This window comes from Schistocerca americana, chromosome X (genome assembly GCF_021461395.2).
Source record: "Schistocerca americana isolate TAMUIC-IGC-003095 chromosome X, iqSchAmer2.1, whole genome shotgun sequence".
Taxonomy (NCBI): Eukaryota; Metazoa; Arthropoda; class Insecta; order Orthoptera; family Acrididae; genus Schistocerca; species Schistocerca americana.
Window position 1 is genome coordinate 370,880,784 of NC_060130.1, and position 24,094 is coordinate 370,904,877.

Genomic DNA, 24,094 nt, shown 5'->3' on the forward strand with positions numbered 1-24,094 from the left:
CCATGAGACATGGTTGGATGTCAATGTAACTTTGTGCACATACACCACTGATGGATATGTGAGTTGTTATTCTACCTGTAACTCTTCTGCCATAATGGATGTTGTGACTGCTAATTACCATTTTCCAACACTCTTCTTTCTAGAAGAAAATTATTTGCCGCATTTTGTACTGGCTCACATACTTCAGAACCATGATCATAGCTGCAATTCTCTGTGACAGTTAGAACAACTTCTAGAGTGCCTTAGTATTGTCTGTGTTTAGTGCTGTTACTAGGCATGGTAGGGTATGTAAGAGGCATGAACAACATCAGATATTGAGTGATCACTGTGAACGACACAGAGATACTGCATACTCATGTAGGACAGCATTATCAGCACCAGACAGAGATTGAAAGTTGCCTCATTACGTGTCTCAATTTGACCAGCTGGTCAAATTAAGCAATATTCAGATATGTGGGGCATTAAGATGTGACTGTGGTCCTATGTTGGACTGCATGTGAGAAGTGAGGGCAAGTATATTTGTCATTTAGGTTCCAGTTGACCACGTCTGATCGCCACAAGGGAGGATTGCCATATTGTACACCGAGCACATCATAACTGCCTCACATCTATGCCTGCCACATAGCAAGTAATGGATTCCCTGCAGCATTCTGTATCATCCCACACCATTGATCAGAGACTAACAGCAGATGGATTAGGGAACTATCATTCCATGTGTAAGCTGCCAATGACACCACAACACAAACAGCTGCGTTTCAATTGGTGCCGTGACCAGGAAATGTGGACAGCTGATGAATGATGCTGTCTTGTGTTCAGCAATGAATTGCGGTTTCACACTATGCTGGATGACCATCTTCGGTAAGTATGGTGGCACTTTGGGGAGAGGTTCCATTATTCTGGTGTTTTGGACAGGCATAGCAGTGTTACTTATGGGGTCATTGTGTGGGAGCATTCAGGTATGAGTCCAGCTCATGGCTAGTAGTGATGGATGAACCTCTGAGACACAACACTACATCATAGACATCCTGTTTCCTTATATATTACCTCTAATTTGACATTAGCCAATTTTCAACAGGACAATGCTTGTCCACATATTGCATGTGTTTCTATGAACTGTCTGAATGATGTCGAGGTACTTCCATGGCCAGCAAGATCCCCATATCTGTCACTGATAGTATCTACAGGCAGTTAAATACATCAAGGAATATACCATGAAAACAAAGCTATACAACACTTTGAACTGCAACAAAGGTGTTGTGTTGTGCAGGGATATTATAGATATTTCCAAAGAGACACTTAAATATCACTGGGCTCAATATGGTGTCAATAACATCCAAAATATGAAATGGGTAGAGGGCAACTAGTAAAATCACATACCTTTATTCATACATTAAGTAATACAACACTTGCAGAGCGTATCAAGGCAGGTTTCATTTGCTGAAACATGAGGCTTTATATCCCCAACCCAATGCACTGATACAAATGCAAGTGTTTTGGTACACTACTCTAGCATGTAAGACAGAAGCCACTTGTGCATAGACATGGAAATCACCGCTTCAGTTGTGAGGCTTTTACTTTTAAATTCACGACTGGTTTCATGTTAAGAAATGCCCATCATCAGCTGCAATTACTGAGAACAAACACGAGAAGTGTGCTAAAAATGATCTTTACATACACTTGTATGCCCAACAGCAGTTAGGGTAAATACAGTGAAAAGTGAGAAAGGAATATGTTGCAATGCCATGGCGACAACTAATAATAAAACAGAGAAACCAGCTAGGTGAAGAGGCATGGTATCAGATAAGAACCAGGACACTTATGTTGTATACTTCGACCCCGAGTGTCACGAGATTGGATAGGGTGGAGGTGACCACCACAAGCAAGTGCAGACCACAGCATGGCGCACACGAAGGAGGAAGCTGAGTTTGTAAACTTTGGTGAGACAATAGTATGTCTATCTGTTAAGATGACAGGATTAATGAACACATTAAAATGAGGAAACAAAAGAAATACTGGTAGGTGATAAAAACCACTAAATAAAAAGCTAGTAGCTTAGAGAGACCTGTCCAGAATAAAACCTAAATGAAAAAAAAAGTTCTTGCCGCAAGTGAGAGGCACATGCTATTTGGTAGGGCTCCAGTAGTATGCCATAATCAGAAGTTCATAAAACCATTAAAATGTGCAGAATAAAAACTAACTGACGCATAAAGTTCTCGCTGTAAGTGATAAATGCATGCCATTGAGTGGCTATACATTTCGTAAAATTGAAGTAATGTGCCATAATCAGGAATTAAACACTGGAAACTCAATGTTGGAATATCAACAACATAAGGAAAGAACAGACTGCACGTGCACACACACACACACACACACACACACACACACACACGCACGCACGACTGCCATCTCTGACAACTTGGGCCAGAAAGCATTCCATTAAAAGTACATATGCAGCACATAATTATCAGGAACTAGAAAGAGGAAGGGTGAAGTTGGATGCTGCTTCAGAAAGAAACATTAATCAATAGGGCTGTGTGAAACTTACTGGCAGATTAAAACTGTGTGCTGGACTGAGACTCGAACTCGGGACCTTTGCTCTTGCCCGTGAAAGGCAAAGGTCCCGAGTTTGAGTCTCGGTCCGGCACACAGTTTTAATCTGTCAGGAAGTTTCATATCAGCGCACACTCCACTGCAGAGTGAAAATCTCATTCTCAATAGGGCTGTGTGTTTCAGAAACGTTTGTTCATTCAAAGTGAGCAAACAATCATGGTGAATGCTGTGGAGAAGTTAAATTTTCTCTAGAATATTTAAAATGTGACCTCCAGGCTGAAGATGTAAAATACTGCAATCTGTGTATAGCTGAGATAGAATGACTATTATTTTTCAAGTGATCAGGTCTTGGTGTTCTCTGAAACGTATATTAAAGGATCAGCTGTTTTAGCCTATAGAGACTGATGGGCAATCACTACAGTCAATCCGGTGTAGCAGTTGTTTTCTCTAGTTTCATGATGTTTCAATTGGTATCCAACTTTAGTGGAGACACAGAAGGCAGGTAGAATTCCTGCTTTCATAAGCCATTTACCAATCTTATCTGATATAATATCTGCATACAGGAACCTACAATAGCTTTTTTCAAAGCTATCTTTCTTCTTGAGTGAGAGGCTAATCTAGTAATTGTTGTTAGGTGAGGCTTTCGATCACATCTGCTGATTGAGTACACCAACAACATTTGGCTGATAACCACTAACATGAGCTATGAATTTAATTATATTCACTTCACGCTGGTAATTTTGTTGTGAGAATGGGATTCAAATAGCTTGATGAAGCACTGCATGGAGGGCAGCCATTTTATGCTGCTTTGGTTGATTTGAAGAGCAATGAATAATAGAACTAATCATTGTTTATTTCCTGAATACATTAAAAGAAACTTTACTAGTTTCTAAAGTTATTTCCAGGTCCAGGAATGGGAGAGTGAAGCCAGAGTGATGTTCTAATATACACTGGATTTTTGGGTGTATTTCACTGAAAAACACATTGAAAAAGTTGCAACTGAGCATTGATCCCATTATAAAGAAGTAAAATGTCATTGATGTTTTTTCTGTAACAGACTATTCTTTGAAGGTGTTGGGAATAGGTTGAGAGGAAAAGATGTTCAGTGTGATTAATGTAAATATTAGCTATTATGCTGGTGTTGGGAGATCCCATGGCTAACCCATCAGTTTGTCTGTATATGATGTTTTTACAGACAAAGTAATTATGATCCAGAATGACTGATCAAGATGAGGAATTCATTAATTGTTTGTGAATCTAAGTGAAGTGCTGCTGTAAGTTGGATTCTTTAATGGAGATACTTGTGTACATACTTATGACTCCTCGGAGTCTTTCGCGATGGCATACTTGAATAAAACGTTCTTGGTTCTCAAGCCACGTCAGTTCGAATAAAATCCTCAAGCTTTTGGTGACCATCTCCACCATTGTCATCAGGAGTTCACTGACTGCCGGGGCTGCTACGGTTTCTTGCTTACATAGGCTTGGGTGAGAACATAATGTGTAGCGTGAGACTGTTAGAAAAACTGCGGAAAAAGAGATCATATCTATTGAGTTCTTTGGCATTTTTACAATACCGCCGGGACAAGGAGGTAATGTCTCACTTTGCAGTAGTCAGCACCACATTCAAACTGCTGCAGTGGGCAGCTTTTTGAAGAGGACCAGACTCGCCATAGTGAGACAGCGGATACAACAGACAAGGTACAAGCTTGTTCATAATGCCAGGAACCTACATGAGTGTCATCTGTCTTTGTCATCAACATTGCCACCATTAGATTGGGAGTTGGTGGATGTAGCCATGGCAGCAAAACAACATGCAAGTTTATCCAAGGCAATGTCAAAGCAATGTAGCAAGTTGTGAAATCTTTCCAACAAAAAACTGGATGATGGCTCTATATCAGCACTGAGTAAAGGCCCCAACTTTTCTCCAGCTCCACGACATCTGCCCATATTGGATATAATTAGTGAAATAGAGCACAATGCAGCTGAGGAAGTCAGGCTAACTACCAGCCACATCCTAGCGAAAGCTAAGCCACCAAAATCTAATATTAGACAGTAGGAATGATGTTGCTTACGGTTATTATGTGAGAATGAAGTCTTGGTTGTCTTGCCAGCTGACAAAGGGAATGCCATCGTTGTTCTGAACTTTGCAGCCTACCACCTGAAGATGCTACATTTATTAGAAGACGCCATGTACCACAAGCTTAGTCATGACCCCACACAGGCAATTGTGAGAAAGACAGCGAAGTTATTATAGGATTCTGGTTTACCAGATGAAATGGTGAAGAAATTAACGCCTCGCGCTGCCAGACCTCCGAGGCTTTATGGATTACCAAAGATGCACAAGGAAAGTGTTCCTCTGAGGCCCATTGTTAGTGCTATCAGTTCGACCACCTACAGACTTGCTAAACATCTGGCAGGATTATTAGCACCAAAATTGGGACATTGTGAACACCACGTTGTCAACTCGCAGAAATTTGTTGAGGCACTACAGAGAATGAAGACAAACCCAAACAACCTAATGGTTAGTCTGGACATTGTGTCACTTTTTATGAGGGTGCTAATATAAGATACGCTGGATCTTTTGGCACAACATTTTCCATCTGGAATCATTAAGTTGTTCCGTCACATCCTAACGACAACGTACTTTTTGTACTGCAATGAATATTATGAGATGACGGACAGCACAGCCATGGGATCACCTCTGTCTCCAGCAGTCGCAAATTTCTTCATGGAGCACTTTGAGGAGCCAAAGACAGATGCGGGATGTGGGAGCAGCATTTTCAAATGTGGTGCCTGCCCCTGGTGCCACCTGATGTCATCAGTGCTGCCACGGGCAATAGCTCTGCTAGCTGCCCGGGTCGACTGATGTGCATGTGCCACATTGGGTCTATCTGACTGGCTGCTGCTGATGTCATCATGCCTATATAAGTGAGAAACCATAGCAGCCCTGGCAGTCAGTGAACTCCCGACAACGATGGTGGAGATGGTCATCAAAACCTCGAGGATTTTATTTGAACTGACATTGCTTGAGAACCGAGAACATTTTATTCATACCTATGACATCCAGACTTGCTAGATTTGTATTGTTGGTTATGTTTACCTGATTAAGGTGTGTAATTAAATTGACTTTTCTTGTTTGTATAATCTGCATGAAAATTATAATGTTTACTGAAGAAACTTTGCAGTTCCTTGGCCAACAAATAATACAGGGAATTAATGGTGTCAATAATCAGTCCTAAACAAATCTATGGTTTGTGTAACTTTACTATGTCTCTGAAAGTGGGAGTTCTTGGGTCCATCGGTAATAAAGATTTTTTTTTAATGTGGCAAATGTGGTAAAGTGGTCCACAATGGAGTGACTTGTTCACTTCCTCTGAAGTGTGTAAATTGTACTAGGAATCACCCTGTCTAAAGTAGAGACTGCAGTGTTTATCTTCTTACTTTCACTACTTCATTTCCATCCACTCTTAAAAAGCTCACTCAGGAAGGTGATGCCTCCCACAACTGTAGGTTGTTAGTGTGAACACTATTACCTGCATTTGTCAGTGCAGTTGTAAAGATGCTGTTATTATGAAGACCACAGCTCCCCCCAGAGCATTAGAAACGGCCACAGTTGCCAACATTTTAGAGCTTCTGGTACCACAACTGGCAGGCTCCAGTAAATGGGCCAGCACTGGCACTACTAGTGCCACAAACATTTCTATGAATGCTCTTCTGGCAAACAAACCAAATGGGAAGTGCTAATCACAGAAGAAGACAGGCCATAAACTTTCAGACCATGTAGATCTCATTCCATCTGACAGTTCTAATGATTCAGCTTTGGAGACAATGAAATATGAAGTCTGCCTGCAACCATCTAGCCCCCAGATTAAGTCTCCAACTGTTATTGGATCCCAACACAAGTGATTCACTGATAAAATGACTCCCATACTACAGTGGAACATCAATGGGTTCAGGGCACATGTAGAAAAACTTATGAAACTCAGACTACTAGTGCTGGAGTATCCCCTGAGCTTGTATTCATAAGGAACACATTTTAAACTTACTTATGCCCCTGTGCCTCTGCAACATGGCTATATCTTCCACCACAAGGATGATCCAGCCCACACACATAAAGCTCAGTGGGAAGTTACTGATTATCTTCATTCCAGTGACCACTTCCCTCTCTGGATTCATATCCCAGATGTAGTATTCCTTGATACACTATGTGATCAAAAGTATACGGACACCTGGTTGAAAATGACTTACAAGTTCATGGTGCCCTCTACCAGTAATACTGGAATTCAATATGGTGTTGGCCCACCCTTAGCTTTGATGACAGCTTCCACTCTCGCAGACATACATTCAATCACGTGCTGGAAGCATTTTTGGGAAATGGCAGCCCATTCTTCACGGAGTGCTGCACTGAGGAGAGGTATTGATGTTGGTCGGTGTGGCCTGGCATGAAATCAGCATTCCAAAACATCCCAAACATGTTCTATAGGATTCAGATCAGGACTCTGTGCAGGCTAGTCTATTACAGGGATGTTATTGTCGTGTAACCACTCCGCCACAGCCCATGCGTTATGGACAGGTGCTCGATCATGTTGAAAGATGCAATCACCATCCCTGAATTCCTCTTCAACAGTGGGAAGCAAGAAGGTGCTTAAAACTTCAATGTAGGCTTGTGCTCTGATAGTGCCATGCAAAATAACAAGGGGTGCAAGCCTCCTTCATGAAAAACACAACCACACCATAACACCACCGCCTCTGAATTTTAGTGTCGGCACTACACATGCTGGCAGATGACATTCACCAGGCATTTGCCATACCCACACCTTGCCACCAGATCGCCACATTGTGTATCATCACTCCAGACAAAGTTTTTCCACTGTTCGATCGTCCAATGTTTATTCTCCTTACACAAAGTGAGGCATTTACCGGCATGATGTGTGGCTTATTAGCAGCTACTCAACCATGAAATCCAAATTTTCAAACCTCCCGCCTAACTGTCATAGTAATTGCAGTGGATTCTGATACAGTTTGGAATTCCTGTTTGATGGTCTGGATAGATGTCTGCCTATTACACACTACGCCTCTTCAACTGTCGGTGGTGTCTGTCAATCAACAGACAAGGTCAGCCTGTATGCTTTTGTGTTGTATGTGACCCTTCTCATTTCCACTTCACTACCACATTGAAAACAATGGACCTAGGGATGTTTAGGAATGTGGAAATCTCGCCTACAGATGTATGACACAAGTGACACCCAAATACCTGACCACGTTCGAAGTCCGTGAGTTCCGCGGAGTGCCCCATTCTGCTCTCTCATGATGTCTAATGACTACTGAGGTCACTGATATGGAGTACCTGCCAGCAGGTGGTAGCAAAATGCACCTAATATGAAAAACATATGTTTTGGGGGTGTATGGATACTTTTGATCACATAGTGTTGGAAGCGACCAAAACTGATGACCAGCAGAGCTAACTAGATACTGTTCACACAGCTGACCTGTGTTCGAACACTGAGGCAGCATCCAGGAATGGGTGGACAGTATCACACAAGTAACACACCATGCAACTGACTTATCCATCCCAAAGTCTTTTGGTCATCTTAGAAGGCATCTTGTACCTTGGTGGACTGATGCATGCTAGTCAGCAATCCGGGTCAGGCATGTGGCTCTTTGATGGTTTAAGTGCCGCTCAACAACAAAAAACCTCACAGCCTTTTGAGTAGCAGGAGCCGAAATTTGACCAATCAAGGAGACCAAGAAGAAGTCATGGGATATGTCCCTGGACTTTGTCAAATACTCCACTTGTTCTCTGAAACTACGGGAAGCCATCAGGTAAATACAGTCAATTACCTATAGCAGCAGCACTAAAACAGGGGTATCTCCAAACAATCCTTGGAGACATTGCCTAGACAATGGCAGAGCAGTCTGCAATGACTAGTGCCACTGCCAGCCAGGATCCTGTGTTCCACCACTACTGTCTGACCATGGAAAGGGATGAATTGGACTTCAGATCCAAATATTCTGTCAAGCAACTGCCCTTTCTCTATTTGGGAGTTGGATTCAGCACTGCCTGCAGCTCATGTTTCTCTACCCAGTCATGACCAAATCCAATACAGCATGCTGAAAAACTTGCAAATAGAATCAAAGGAATGTTTTAATTCAGTATGGCAGAAAAAACATTTTCTTAACTTATGGAGGCAGGCAATTTTGATACCTATCCTCAAATAGTGAAACAACCGAATGTATTCCAATAGTTACTGGAGCATTACCTTAATGAATTGTGTAGGAAAGACATTGGAATGAATGGTCAAATATCATCTGGCCTGGATATTAGAGACCAGGCAGATGCATACCTTCTCTAAGTGTGGATTCAAGAGATGTTGATCCACTGTTGGCAACCTGAACCTGTTGGGAGCAGCTATCCAGCAGGCTTTCCTATTTAAAAGTACTGTATAGGGATAATTTTTGACATCAATATGATTTATGACACTATGTGGAGGCACAAAATTCTATGACAGCTCCACCAGTGGGGCTTCTGTGTCCACCACTGCATTTTTCATGTAATCCTTCTTATCAAAATGCCTTTTTAGGCACCTAGTTGGTGATGTGCTGTCAGTTTTGAGCAGTACAATGATATTCCCCCAAGGAAGTGTTTTATGTATTACCATCTTTGCCACAGCCATAAACAATACAACATCTATGGCAAGGAGTTTTGTGCAGTGTTCTTCATTTGTGGGTGACTTTGCAGTTTCCTGCTCCTCTTCAAACACTGCAACAGCAACTTATCAGTTACAACTTACAGTGAAGAGGTTGGGGTAGTGGGCTGCAAAGACAGGATTTGCATTTTCTGCAGATTAGTGAGTGTGTGTGCGTGTGTGTGTGTGTGTGTGTGTGTGTGTGTGTGTGTAAGGGGATCAAGCTGGCCATGAGTCTTACAGGACCAGCCCCATACCAAGTTTCTACAGTGAGGCCGGGGAACCATCACTCACCATCTAATGGCAACTTCTGACGGTGCATCAAGCACACAAGATCCTTGCCCCAGTTCATCAGTATTCCATACTGTTTCTCATCCACATTTGGAACATCTTTTCTCCAATCATCCATGAGCAACAAGGCCATTTGGCATCCATGTGAAGCAGGTGCTGGAGACACTTGGTATGGGGCAAGCACAAACCCCAAATGCAGATTTGGAACTGACTGCCACTCTGATTGCTGCTGAGGTCCAAACTAAATTTAGATATAGTGTGGTATGGGAGAAGGTGCACTCTTGCATCTGCTTTTAATACAGTATTTTATGACATTTCAAATGAGCACCACAATTATATAGCTGTATTCACAGATGGGTCTAAATAGGGGGACTCCGTTAGTTGCTCTTTGTTTCCCTGATCATGTCCTGAAGATCCAATTGCTTCAATAATTCACTGTTTGATGCTGAATTACATGCAATTCTGTGGGGAATGGAGCAGATGAGATGTGTTGCGCCTGATAAATTCCCCATCTGTTCTAACTCCTTGAGTACTCTTAACTCAGTACAACACTTGTACCCAGCAAATAAATAAGTCCAGAATATCCAGAGCACCCTTCTCCACTTGCAAAGGCCGTGGAGGAGGTGTCTATTTGCTTGGTACCAGGTCACGTGGGTATTAGGGAAACAAAATAATGGATATAGCAACCAAGGAAGCATGCCGCAATATCCAGGAAGTTCAGCTTGTCATCCCCCTACATGCTATCCCTCACTGTTGAGAGAAAGAGCCATGTATAGATGGGAAGAAGAGGGGCTGGAAGAGACAGACAATAAGCTACAGCTAGTAAAGGCAACAGTTTGGCCATGGTGTACCTCCTCCCAGCCACGCAGATGGGATGAGGTCCTTCTCTCACTCATCTTCCCATAGCACATAGCACTGTGACACATGGTTTCTTACTCCAGCAGAATAACCCTCCAATATGTGGTGCTTGTAGTGTATGGATCACAGTGCACCACATTTTAGTAGACTATTTTCCACATTCAGACAAGAGAGCAGCAGCTATTTTACTGACAGATTTGCCCTCTAATTTAACTGAAAATCAAATGAATATGCAATGACTTTTAAGATTTTGTGAAATGTCCAATTGTTCCCTAAAATGTCAGGACGAAATTGCCCAAACAGGGCATACATCCAGATCAGAATGCATGCAATGTCATACTGATGAGTGGGGTCATACTGTCAAGTTGTTTGTAAATTTGACTCAATTTTGTAATCATTACAATAACATCACATACCCTCTCCACCCATAAAGTTTCATTTCGCTTCCTCCTCCTCTTCTGGGTGCTTCACTTTTTTGTCAGACAATGTACAGACTTTCAAGTTTTGCCAATGACATTCCAATTCTATCAGATACAGTTGAATGGAATGGATAATTTCTTGAAAAGAGATTATAAGGTGAACATTAACGTAAGTAAAACAAGAGTAATGGAATGTATTGAAACTATATCAGGTGATGCTGAGGGTATTATACTAAGAAGAGAGACACTATATGTAGTAGATGAAGTTTGCTAATCAGACAGCAAAATAACTGATGATGGCCAAAGCAGAAAAGCTATAAAAATAGATTGTCAATAAAAAAGGTTTCTGGTAAAGACAAATTTGCCAGTATTGAATATAAATTTGTGCGCTGAGAACTCTTGTTGAAGATAATTGTCTCAAGTGTGGGTTTGTATCAAAGCAAAATATAGACAGTAGACAGTTCAGAAAATAAGATAACAGAATATTTTTTAATGTGGTGCTACAGAGGATGCTGAAGATTAGATGGTTAGATTGAATAACTAATGAAGTGGTACTGAACTGAGTGGAGTAGAAAAGAAATTTTATGCACAACATGAATAAAAGAAGGGATCGGTTGATAGAACACATCCTGCGGCATCAGAGAATCATCAGTTTGGTGTTGGAGCAAGATGTGGGTGCAATAATTATAGAGGAAAACTAAGACATACCTGCAGTAAACAGATTCAAATGGAAGTATGATGCAGTAGTTATTCAGAGATGAAGAAGTTTGCACAGGATAGACTGATGTGAAGACTTGATCAGACCACTCCTTGGACTAAGGACCACAAGAACAACAAGAATAACTGTAGTGTCCTTACTAGAACCTCTAGTACACAGCTATTTTAACAGTTGTGCATACTGTCAACAGCCTCATATTACATTTCCTACCTTATGAAGTTTTTTTTGTAAACAGTCAATCACAGTTAGAAAACAACAGTAACATTCAAGGGGAAATGACTTATGCTATAACTCAGTCTTAGTGTGGAACAGAAATGAGTGAGGTATCCAGCGATAAAAATGGGCTTCTTACCCAGTGGTATGAAGAATGTAATAAATAATGAGATTAATTTCTAACACTAACTGAAATCATATTAGCTTGATAGCTTAAGAAAAATTTCTGAATGTTTAACAGTATGATAGTAGTGCACGCATGCGTGTGCGTGTGCATGATCGCGCATGCACGCACGCCCACACACACACACACACACACACACACACACACACTCACTCACACTCACATTCTTTGCCTCTTATTTCTTTGTGGTAGCTTTGGATGCCCACATCAGATGTCGTCGGTGTAGTGCAAATGTTTGAACTTCCCTCTTTCATTTGCAGGTGGTTCCATTGTTCTGCTGTAGTTGGCACCAGCAGAGGAATGATATGGACATAGGTGTAAAATGGTGATGTGTGATTGAATTCCTCACTGCTGAAAAAATTGCACTCACTAAGATACATCAACACTTGCGAAAGGCATATGGAGATGATACAATAGACGTCAGCAATGTGAAGTGATGGGTATGGCATTTTCAAGGTGGTGAAATGCATTTGGATGATAAGCCATGGCCCGATTGACCCTGCATAGCTGTCATCCCTCACAGCATCTTGATCAACTCATCTGTGCTGATCGGCAGATAACAACCAGAGAATTGTGTGCAAAACTGAATGTCGGCTGTAATGCCATGGAAACAATGTTGGAACGTCTTGGTTATTGCACAGTCTGTGAGAGATGAGTCCCACAGATGCTTACAGAAGAACAAAAAACTCATTGAATGGAAATTTGTCGGGACCTGTTGGACCAATAAGAAGATGAAAGTGACAATTTTCTGAAAAGGATCATCATCAAAGATGAGACATGGTATCACCACTATGAGCCAGAATCCAAATGACAGTTGATGGAATGGTGACATGTGAATTATCTGTCAAAGGAGAAATTCAAGACATGACCATCTACAGGTGAAGTGATGTGCACAATCTTCAGGGATAGCCAGGGTGTTGTTCTTTTGGATGTCCTGGAGCCTGGAGAAACTGTTAATTCAGCATGCTACGAGGGCAGTTCAATAAGTAATGCAACACATTTTTTTTCTGAAACAGGGGTTGTTTTATTCAGCATTGAAATACACCAGGTTATTCCCCAATCTTTTAGCTACACAACACTATTTTTCAACGTAATCTCCATTCAATGCTACGGCCTTACGCCACCTTGAAATGAGGGCCTGTATGCCTGCACGGTACCATTCCACTGGTCGATGTCGGAGCCAACGTCGTACTGCATCAATAACTTCTTCATCATCCGCGTAGTGTCTCCCACGGATTGCGTCCTTCATTGGGCCAAACATATGGAAATCCGACAGTGTGAGATCGGTGCTGTAGGGTGCATGAGGAAGAACAGTCCACTGAAGTTTTGTGAGCTCCTCTCGGGTGCGAAGACTTGTGTGAGGTCTTGCGTTGTCATGAAGAAGGAGAAGTTCGTTCAGATTTTTGTGCCTACGAACACGCTGAAGTCGTTTCTTCAATTTCTGAAGAGTAGCACAATACACTTCAGAGTTGATCGTTTGACCATGGGGAAGGACATCGAACAGCATAACCCCTTCAGCGTCCCAGAAGACTGTAACCATGACTTTACCGGCTGAGGGTATGGCTTTAAACTTTTTCTTGGTAGGGGAGTGGGTGTGGCGCCACTCCATTGATTGCCGTTTTGTTTCCGGTTCGAAGTGATGAACCCATGTTTCATCGCCTGTAACAATCTTTGACAAGAAATTGTCACCCTCAGCCACATGACGAGCAAGCAATTCCGCACAGATGGTTCTCCTTTGCTCTTTATGGTGTTCGGTTAGACAACGAGGGACCCAGCAGGAACAAACCTTTGAATATCCCAACTGGTGAACAATTGTGACAGCACTACCAACAGAGATGTCAAGTTGAGCACTGAGTTGTTTGATGGTGATCCGTCGATCATCTCGAACGAGTGTGTTCGCACGCTCCGCCATTGCAGGAGTCACAGCTGTGCACGGCCGGCCCGCACGCGGGAGATCAGACAGTCTTGCTTGACCTTGCGGTGATGATGACACACATTTTGCCCAACGACTCACCATGCTTTTGTCCGCTGCCAGATCACCGTAGACATTCTGCAAGCACCTATGAATATCTGAGATGCCCTGGTTTTCCGCCAAAAGAAACTCGATCACTGCCCGTTGTTTGCAACGCACATCCGTTACAGACGCCATTTTAACAGCTCCGTACAGCGCTGCCACCTGTCGGAAGTCAATGAAACTATACGAGATGAAGCGGGAATGTTTGAAAATATTCCACAAGAAATTTCCGGTTTTTTCAACCAAAATTGGCCGAGAAAAAGATGTGTTGCATTACTTATTGAACTGCCCTCGTACAAGATGACACTGACTAAGGTGAAAGCCTGAATTTCCAGGCTAAGGCCAGAGAAGAGGATCAACTTTCACCTGCAACAAGATAATGCCAGGTCCCACACCAGTTTTGTGACCATGCAAAATTCAGATGGACTGTCTTATTACATCCACCGTACAGACCTGATTTTGCATCTTCATACTTCCATCTCTTTGGGCCTTTGAAAGATGGACTACATGCTGAACATTTTCAAGACTCAGGTGCTGTTGTCGAAGATGTAAGGAAGTGGTTAGCCTCAGCTGGTTCCAATTTTTACAAGCACGGCATGCAGGCTCTGGTTCCCCACTGGCAAAAGACTCATGTCCGGAAATGCATGGTGGTTTCCATGCTAGAGACATTTATTTACTCTTACTTAATTACAAAGACTATGGTCTAATATATGCTGTACATTCAGCTTGGTTTCCTCCTAGAGGGTGGTACTGTTCCTCATACGTCATGCCCTAATGCCCTCTCCTGCCATATTAATTGGTAATGTTGTGTCCGATTACTTCTCTTGCTGACTTACCTTGTGGTGGTTGTGATACAGTGTTGTACACAATGGTTCCATATTCGAATCAAGGGCTTGCTGACATGGTGTTTGCTTTTGGAAAGACAAATGGCAATGGGCAGCAGACAGCGAAGTTGTATCAGGAGACCTATCCCCACCAACAACAACCATAGCATTCAACATTTGCAACAGTGTTTCACCATTTGCCGGAGACAGGGTCATTTCAGAAAGCAGGAAATCATGAAGGACGTACCTGAAATGTTTGGACATCAGAGTTGGAGGAAAATATGATTGACACTGTGGAAGGTGACTGCTGCATCAGTACCATGCAGTTGACCCAGCAGTACAGGGTAAGCCAGACAATTGTGTGGGACATTCTCCACAACAATTGTTCCTACCCTTATCACTTACAGAGTGTGCAGGGCTTACTAGAGACAAATTTTTTCAGATCGGGAGCAGTTTTGTCACTGGTTTCTTCGCCAGGCAACCATGGTTCCAGGATTTGTGTCATCAATCCTATTCACAAATGAGGCCACCTTTACATGGAGTAGTATCTTCAACTTTTATAACAGTCATCTGTGGGATAGTATGCAAAACCCTCATGCTGTGGTGAAGCAAATTATCAGCATCAGTGCAATTAAAATGCGTGGACTGTGATAAATGGCGACTGTATTTTGGGACCAGTCTTCCTTGCACGTGCCTAACAGGCCAGAACTATCAGCATTTCTCGCGGGTGACTTTGTGTCCCCTGCTGGAAGAAGTGCCATTGATTATTCAAAGAATTATGTGGCTGCTAAATGATGGTGCTCGGACGAGAGGATCCAGTGGTACGGCCTGCTCGTTCACTGGAGCTTAATCTGTGCAATTTCTAGTTATGGGGTCATCTCAAAAGTATCATGTATGGAGAGCCCATTGCAGATGTGGAGACACTCGAGCAGCATATTCATGCTATCTTTGACACTGTTAAGGTGCAGTTGGGCGGATGTTAATGTGTGAGACAGAACATGCTACGGTGCATGCATGCATGCATACATACTTTGAGACACAATGAAACCACTTTCAGCGCATACTGTAACTGTGACAATATGGTACAGAGCATATTAGACCAAAGTCTCTGTAACAATGTATGATTGATTAAATGATCCCTAGCATGGAAACCATGCATTTTGGTACGTAAGTTCATTAAACCATATTTGTTCCATATACTCTCATCGATCAATTCCTAGAGTTTGCACACGGTGGAAAAAATGTGTGTGTGTGTGTGTGTGTGTGAAATTTTTCCAGGAGGGTCAAGTTTCCCAGATTGCCAGTTTTTTGATACAACTGATTCAGTGAGTTTGAAAAGGTGTTGTGTCCCAAGAACTGAATTTGAAAACATGAATATAGATGCCACCTGTATAATTCAATGATCTGAAATTGCGTCCTCATATGATTAAATTTAGTGAGTTATGAAATAAAGCTAGAAAATATTCCCAAAAATAATTTATTCACATTATCATCATGTTTGGACGAAACTGAAAATAAAAAATCTGAAATAGGGAAAAATCTCAGAATGACTGAGGAAATCCTATTGTATGTCAACAGAAATGTCTAATTAATGATCCTCAAAGTGAAGAAACAGGAAATAAACATTAAAAAAGGCTTTTTCATATCTGATGCCATATAAAAGAGTCTTTTTCACGTGTGTTCACATTAATGTATTTTTGCGTTACTTTCAAGATTTACATTTTTTAATGTCAACTTGTAGAGTGAGCAAGCATTAAAGGAAACCAAAGAAAAATTTGAAGAAGGAGATTAATAACAGGGAGAAGAAATAAAAACTTTGAGGTTTGCCGATGACATTATAATTCTGTCAGAGACAGCAAAGGAATTGGAAGACCAGCTAAACAGAATGGACAGTGTCTTGAAACGTGGATATAAGATGAACACCAGCAAAAGCAAAACATGGAGAATGGAATGTAGTCAAATTAACTTAGGTGAAGCAGAGGGAATTAGATTACGAAACGAGACACGTAAAGTAGTAGATGAGTTTTGCTATTTGAGCGGTAAAATAACAGGTGATGGCCAAAGCAGAGAAGATATAAAAGGTAGACTGGCAATGACAAGAAAAGTATTTCTGAAGAAGAGAAATTTGCTAACATTGAATACAGATTTAAGTGTTAGGAAGTCTTTTCTGCAAGTATTTGTGCGGAGTGTAGCCATGTATGGAAGTGAAAACTGACAATGCACAGTTTAGATAAGAAGAGAATAGAAGCTTTTGAAATGTGGTGACACAGAAGAATGCTGAAGATAAGATGGGTAGATCACATAACTAATGAGGAGGTACTGAAAAGAATTGGGGAGAAAAGAAACTTGTGGCACAACCTGACCAGGAGAGGGCATCAGTTGATAGGAAACATTCTGAGACATCAAAGGATCACCAACTTAGTGTTGGAGAGAAGTCTGGAGGGTAAAAATCATGGAGGGAGACCAAGAGATGAATACAAAGGAAGAGCGATAGGATTTTATGTCCTGTCAACACTGAGGTCATTAGAGACTGAGCACAAGCTCAGGCTGTGTCAAAGATGGGGAAGGAAATAGGCCGTGCTCTTTCAAAGGAACCATCCTGGCATCTACCTGGAATACATCTGGGTGGCCAGACAGGGCTTGAACCATTGTCCTCCTGGATGTGAGTCCAGTGTGCTAGCCACTGCACCACCTTGCTTAGTAAGAGATGAATACAGTAGGCAGATTCAAAAGGAATGTAAGTTGCAGTAGTTATTCAGAGATGGCAAGGCTTTCACAGGATAGAGGAGCATGGGGAGCTGCATCAAACCAGTCTTTGAACTGAAGACCACAACAACAGTGTCAACTGGCATAACTGAAGTTGAATAAAATGTTATAGATGGTGTCAGAGTTTTTTTTATTATATATTTTCATTAGAAAACTGTAAAATCTGTGACAGCATTTTAGTGCTGTATTTTCATGACTAATACTGTCCTTAATGCAAAAGTTGGTTTGAAGATCACAGTGCTTTACTAGACACGGTCCTATTGGCAGTGGTACACCCATGCCTTCATCTAACTTTTGAACTAACTTATTCTTTACAAATATCATGTATAGTTTGGCCTAATCTTTACTGTGGGTTTTAAGCAATAGTGAAACTTAGCATATTTCTTATATACAAATAACTGCCAGAGGTGAAATAAACAATAAGTGACAGAAAAAAACCCTAGAAAAAATCACAGATGGAACCTCCAAGCTTTAGATTTGTTGTCTAACACAGACGAAGACACACACACACACTGCATTAAATGAGATGTAAAATGCAATGAAGCAGCTCCCTAGGGCTCCAGTGATGCATCCAGAAGAAAACTTTTGCCAAGGGGAAGAATAGAAATCCTACAAGCAGTTATATTTCCCTAGTCACACCAGAGAAAAGAAAATTCATTTAATTGTTTGTAAACTTATGTGAACTGAATATTAGGATTCACTGTTCTAACAACAGATGCAACATCAAAGTTCTATGAGATTTTATAACAGAGATGGGTGGACTTCAAGGCCACCACCTTTAGTTTTTCACTCAAAATATTCCACCAAATTAATAATACCAATGCAGTACCACACCAAAGGTCAGACTTGTCTGCCCTTCTATTTGAATCATAATACTTTTTGAAATGTCTTAAGTACCTAGCCACATTATTATCACTTCCAGCTTTCACGCAGTAAGTCAGGAACTTCTTCAAGTGCATATGCTGCATATGGATCCCCATCTTTAAAAATTTTTTGTGGGGATCTGCTGATTGTCCGTGCCCTCTGCTTACATCAACCATTGACTGGTTCTGCTGTTTTTATTTTTTATTTAAAACAAAAAGAAGAAACGTACCAATGATCACTGTACATTAGGATAATATTACTGGTACCTCAGTCACATGCACTGTTTTGCACATATTCAATCAATTAAATTGTTTGTTTTCCTTAGAGCATGACTTAACATCCGTACTTCAACAACTGCTGTTGTGCCAGTGAGTGACAGCTAGTCCATCTTGTCCCATGTGCTACAAAACGGAAAAAAGTTTAACTATTTATCATGCATGCAGTGCTGTTTATGCTTGGGACAAATCCCTGATGAAAGCCACACTACTTCATTTGTATATGATCCAGTGAAGTGAAACGGTGCTTAAGATGCAGAAATGCATTCAAGTGTAGTGCCACTGAAATTAAGTGTGAACATCCCTGCACTGTTCAGTTGTGATGCACGAGTGGTGACCAGCCACCCTCTTTCTACATGTGCTGAGCATAAACTTGGACTGGAGACAAGGATGGGAAATGGAATTTGCAGTGTCCTTTTCAAAGGAACTGTACAGGCCTTTGCCTCAATCAGTTTACGGAAATCATAGAAAACCTAAATTTAGATGGATAGGCAGGTATTTGAATCCTATTTCAACCAAATGGAAGTCCAATGTTTTAACCACAATGTCATCTTACTTCATGCAGTTTCACTGACACGTGCCCCAAATGCTGCTGTGCCATTGCATTCTTCCCTATTCCAAAATGGAACATATCAGCAACTTTCTCAATTAACTTCCTCTGTAAAATTCCATGTGTGCTCCATGTGCCACAGGTGAGTTCATTCTCATACTTGTAGTAGGCAATTGTCATAATGTTCTGGTACATCAGCGTAGGGTGTGCGCTAAATAGCTAGGCCTGTACATGCGCAGACAGTGCAGTAAGCAAGTGGATAATGGTAGTGGTGGGGGTTCCATTGTGAAAGCCACAGCTTGGTAGGGGAGGTGCAGTCTGACAACTGAAGCCTATGAATATCTCACATAACTTGTAAGCTACAGATAACACATCTGCAAATGATCCTATTGACAGGTTATGTCAGTACAATCAGTAATTCGACAAACATAGATGTTCAAAGCCAGTAGTTTCTCAATGGAGTACTGAAAAAGAAATAGTTGCAGAAACAAGGATCAACCAAAGAAAAACAAGTCTGACATCACACTCCCAGAAGAAAATTCTGTAAAACAAAAAAGGATAGTAAAAATGTAGTGCAGCAACCTCACTTACAGCAGTACTGAAAATGTAAAATTAAGAATATGTGCCATGTGAAAATTGTGTGTCAGTCCCCTGACAATCCATTTGTCAATTTTACCTAAATGGTCTTTAAATATGTCTGCTTGTGTCTGTATATGTGTGGATGGATATGTGTGTGTGTGTGTGTGTGTGTGTGTGTGTGTGTGTGTGTGTGTGTGTGTGTGTGTGTGTGTGTGTGTGTGCGAGTGTATACCCGTCCTTTTTTCCCCCTAAGGTAAGTCTTTCCGCTCCCGGGATTGGAATGACTCCTTACCCTCTCCCTTAAAACCCACATCCTTTCGTCTTTCCCTCTCCTTCCCTCTTTCCTGATGAGGCAACAGTTTGTTGCGAAAGCTTGAATTTTGTGTGTATGTTTGTGTTTGTTTGTGTGTCTGTCGACCTGCCAGCACTTTCATTTGGTAAGTCACATCATCTTTGTTTTTAGATATATATTACCTAAATGTAAAATTTTCTTCTCCTTTTCCACATCTTCCTGAACTACTCAAGCCTTGAGAGATACTTGTAATGTTTTTCCACTCCTTCTTTAATCTCTTCACTGTGTAATAGGAATAGCTAGTGGTTCTTTCAGGCCTCTCAAGCATAGTTTTAATGAGTTTTTGCTTCCTTGTTTGACTCATCTGATAAAAATTTATTGGTACTGCATTCAGTCATGTCACATGCCTGATTATGAAAAACTTTCCTTTCATCTATGGTGTGTAAAGATAGCAACAAGAATGCTTGAAGTGCACTGGCTGTTAGGTGACAGTCAACTGAGAAGGCCACCCCTCTGGAACAACAGGATGGAACTGCCCAGCACTCAGGACGAGAATGTGTTTCTACATAGGGGCCAATTTATTTTGTGCTACCTCTACAACATTTTGACAAAAACTAAATATAAGAACCATCAATAAGCCCTAAAATGCAAACATTTCTGGAATAGATTTGTCCGTTGTCAGTTTTACACAACATGCGATCAACCTGAGGTACAACATAATTTCATTCCGAAAGTTAAATACGGTTCAGAGTGTTCAGTGCCTTACATAGAGGTAATCAAGTTATGTGTTATAGACCACACAATATATCTTGTACAGTCAAATATTAAATCAAAATGGGATTAAACAGGCTACAGCATTTATGTGTCTTAAATCTTACTGTCAGTGAACTACAATAGTTTAGATAGTGAAATCACGTATGAAACTCCCATTGCATTGTGATATTAAAGGCTCAGTACAGAGTCACATACACATTCCATGTCCAGGGAGCTAGCTAGCACATTTTTTCCTAGGTGATCTGTCACAGGCATACTTACAGATTCAATTAGATGAGGAGACAAGGCAGTTTATGGCAACCATTTCTTCCTTTGGATGGTACACGCGCCAGCATTGTTCCTTTGGAGTTGCTACCCATCCATCAACTTTTGACATATTCCTGTAAGAAGTGACAGAACACATTTCATACTACAAGCACTACTCACTACTTGCATGCGTCATCAAGATGTGAAAAGCAATCAGTAGTACACATATCAAAGAAGGAGGAGACTTATGTAATGCATTAGGTATCCCATTTGCCATGACTGTTTCTTCCGCTATGGTCAACTATTCAGTTGAAGAGTGGCTGCGCATTCTGCATTACATCTACTATTGACTTTTCTAGAAATGTGAGTAACATTGTTGTTTGGTTTTTGCAAGCAAAGGAATATATTTCAACAGAAATTCACCATAGGTCAACTTTTTTTTTTTCAGGAATAGAAACAGCTGCTCATAGGACTTTAGAAGGATCATAGAAAGAGGATGGCTGATTACTGCCTATCATGAGAGGTAGTCATATCATCTATCAACTGTTTTGTTGCTGTGGAAGAGATTTACAAATAGAGAGATTTACATAGGATAGGTCCATAATTTAGTCACAGCTTCTTGAGTAAGGGTACGATGAGAAAGGGGTGCAGGAAATTTAGATCCATCCTTATTGATTTGCGTGATGAATGTGGCTAAGGATGGAAGGCAATGGGGAGTAAAGACATCACACAGCGAATTGATCAAGATTTTCTAGACGGGGATTTCTGAACTAAAAAATTATTTCCTAATATTTCTTTGTCGCCCTGCAGCACTGTTACAAAGACTCTTGGAAACTGAAAAACTTTGTGTATGATTGATACTCCAGTCTGCCATATCTCAGCCATACTTTTTTTCAGTAATGTAATTAGCTGCTCGTAGAGCTCTAGAAATATCAGAGAAAGAGCATGTCTGATTACTGCTAATGATATGTGGTAATCATATCATCTATCAACTGTTTTCTTATTAGGGAAGAGATTTACAAATTTTATTATTCTCTTTTATAAAAGTGTATCTCCTGGTTCAGGTTTTTACTATGTTTTTGACACTGATGTAAGCCATTTGTCTCATGGTTATGCTTTCACTTATTCTGTAAGTGTCATGACATTCTATTGAAGAAATATGCTATCATTTTTTGATTATGTTTAACTTTTGGAAGCTAGTGTGTTAATCAGAACAGGTGGGGCTAAGGTGGATAAAACTTTGAAATATTAACTCTAAAATAAAGGTCAGTAATCACCATTAAAGTTACAGGTTTTCAAGAATGACACTGTGGTTGGTACTTTTTTTAACTTGAAGTATTATTTGGCATCATAGGCTGGCTGGTGGTCATTGACACAGATACATGCTAGTCCTGAGTCTTCTGATTTCTGTTGATTAAAGACAGGGTGCATTGAAGTAAACGAGGAGTGCTATAGTCGGTATAACACTACTCAGTGGAATATTAGGAAGAACTTTGCTTTCCTATTACTGATTGTGTCATTTGCAGATGATGACTATAACAACTATTGTAAGACAACATCTCAATCATTTTTGCAGTTTTTCCCAGCCCTCAGTAATATAAATTGCTGATTGCTTACATTTGTATGCATTATCTGAGGTGTTACAAATATCAGAGATGAGTCTGTAAATACATTTTTCAAAAATTAGCAATTTTAAAGCCATATTATTTCTTATTGTTATTTTGTGTTGTTTTGTGTTTCAATGGTGAGGTAATAATTGGTCAGACATAATTGGTGTGTCTTAAAAAAATAACTATACAGTGAAACTCCCTGGCAGATTAAAACTGTGTACCGAACTGAGACTTGAACTCAGGACCTTTGCCTATCGCGGGCAAGTGCTCCACCATCTGAGTTACCCACACACTACTCACACGCTCTCCTCACAGCTTTACTTCTGCCAGTACCTCATCTCCTACCTTCCAAGAGCACTTGCCGTGAAAGGCAAAGGTCCTGAGTTCGAGTCTCAGTCTGGCACACAGTTTTAATCTGCCAGGAAGTTTCATATCAGTGCACACTCTGCTGCAGAGTGAAAATCTCATTCTGGAAACATCTCCCAGGCTGTGGCTAAGACATGTCTCCACAGTATCCTTTCTTCCAGGCATGATAGTTCTACAAGGTTCGCAGGCGAGCTTCTGTGAAGTATGGAAGGTATTGGTAGAAGTAAAGCAGTGAGGACAGAGTGTGAGTAGTGCTTAGGTAGCTCAGATGGTAACGCATTTGCTCACAAAAGGCAAAGGTCCTGAGTTCGAGTCTCAGTCTGGCACACAGTCTGCCAGGAAGTTTTATATCAGCACACACTCTGCTGCAGAGTGAAAATCTCATTCTGGTAATTATATAGTGTTGCATTTAGTGAAACAGAAATACAGGTACCATTAAATTATAGTGCAGTACGTTAGCTTATATTGTCGACAATAAGCACTGTGTTCAAAATGTCACATTTTTCTACATAATCAAGCTGCTAAAGCCATATCAGATTAACTGAAGGAGTGAGATCTGTCACTTACACTCATAAGCACTTGAATACTGATACATAGGGTATGTTTGAAAGGCAGCATTCCCATAACCACTGCGAGTGGAACAGTTCAGCATGATTCATGACTGGAATGTCATCAGACCCTGAACTGGCATGATGTAAAACACACACAATATCAGTGTCTTTAATTATGGGAATATTGTGGATGAATATGATACGTGGGTAATCATCTCTGTAATTTGGCATGAACTGAGCTTTTCATGAGCCACTGTGTCAATGATGTACAAGAAGTATCTTTATTATTGCAAACCACTGACTACTGCTGTGCGCAACAACATTTTGATGATGGGAATTGCAATTGGGCATTGACTATCCCAGAATGTAACAGGGGACAGACAGTCCAGAGTAAAGCAAATCTCTCACCAACTAAGCACTGTTCAATATAGCAAGAACTTCAACTTTCTACACTATATTTGCAA

General features: G+C 40.9%; 1 protein-coding gene across 1 annotated transcript in view; it reads right to left on the minus strand.

The window, feature by feature from the left end:
* LOC124555374 (RNA-binding protein 12-like) overlaps positions 1-24,094 on the minus strand; it is a 104,992-nt gene that overhangs the window by 20,160 nt on the left and 60,738 nt on the right. The window contains exon 2 of the mRNA XM_047129263.1: positions 21,119-21,237. The gene's annotated coding sequence lies outside the window, so the exon portion shown is untranslated. The remainder of the gene's footprint in view (positions 1-21,118; positions 21,238-24,094) is intronic.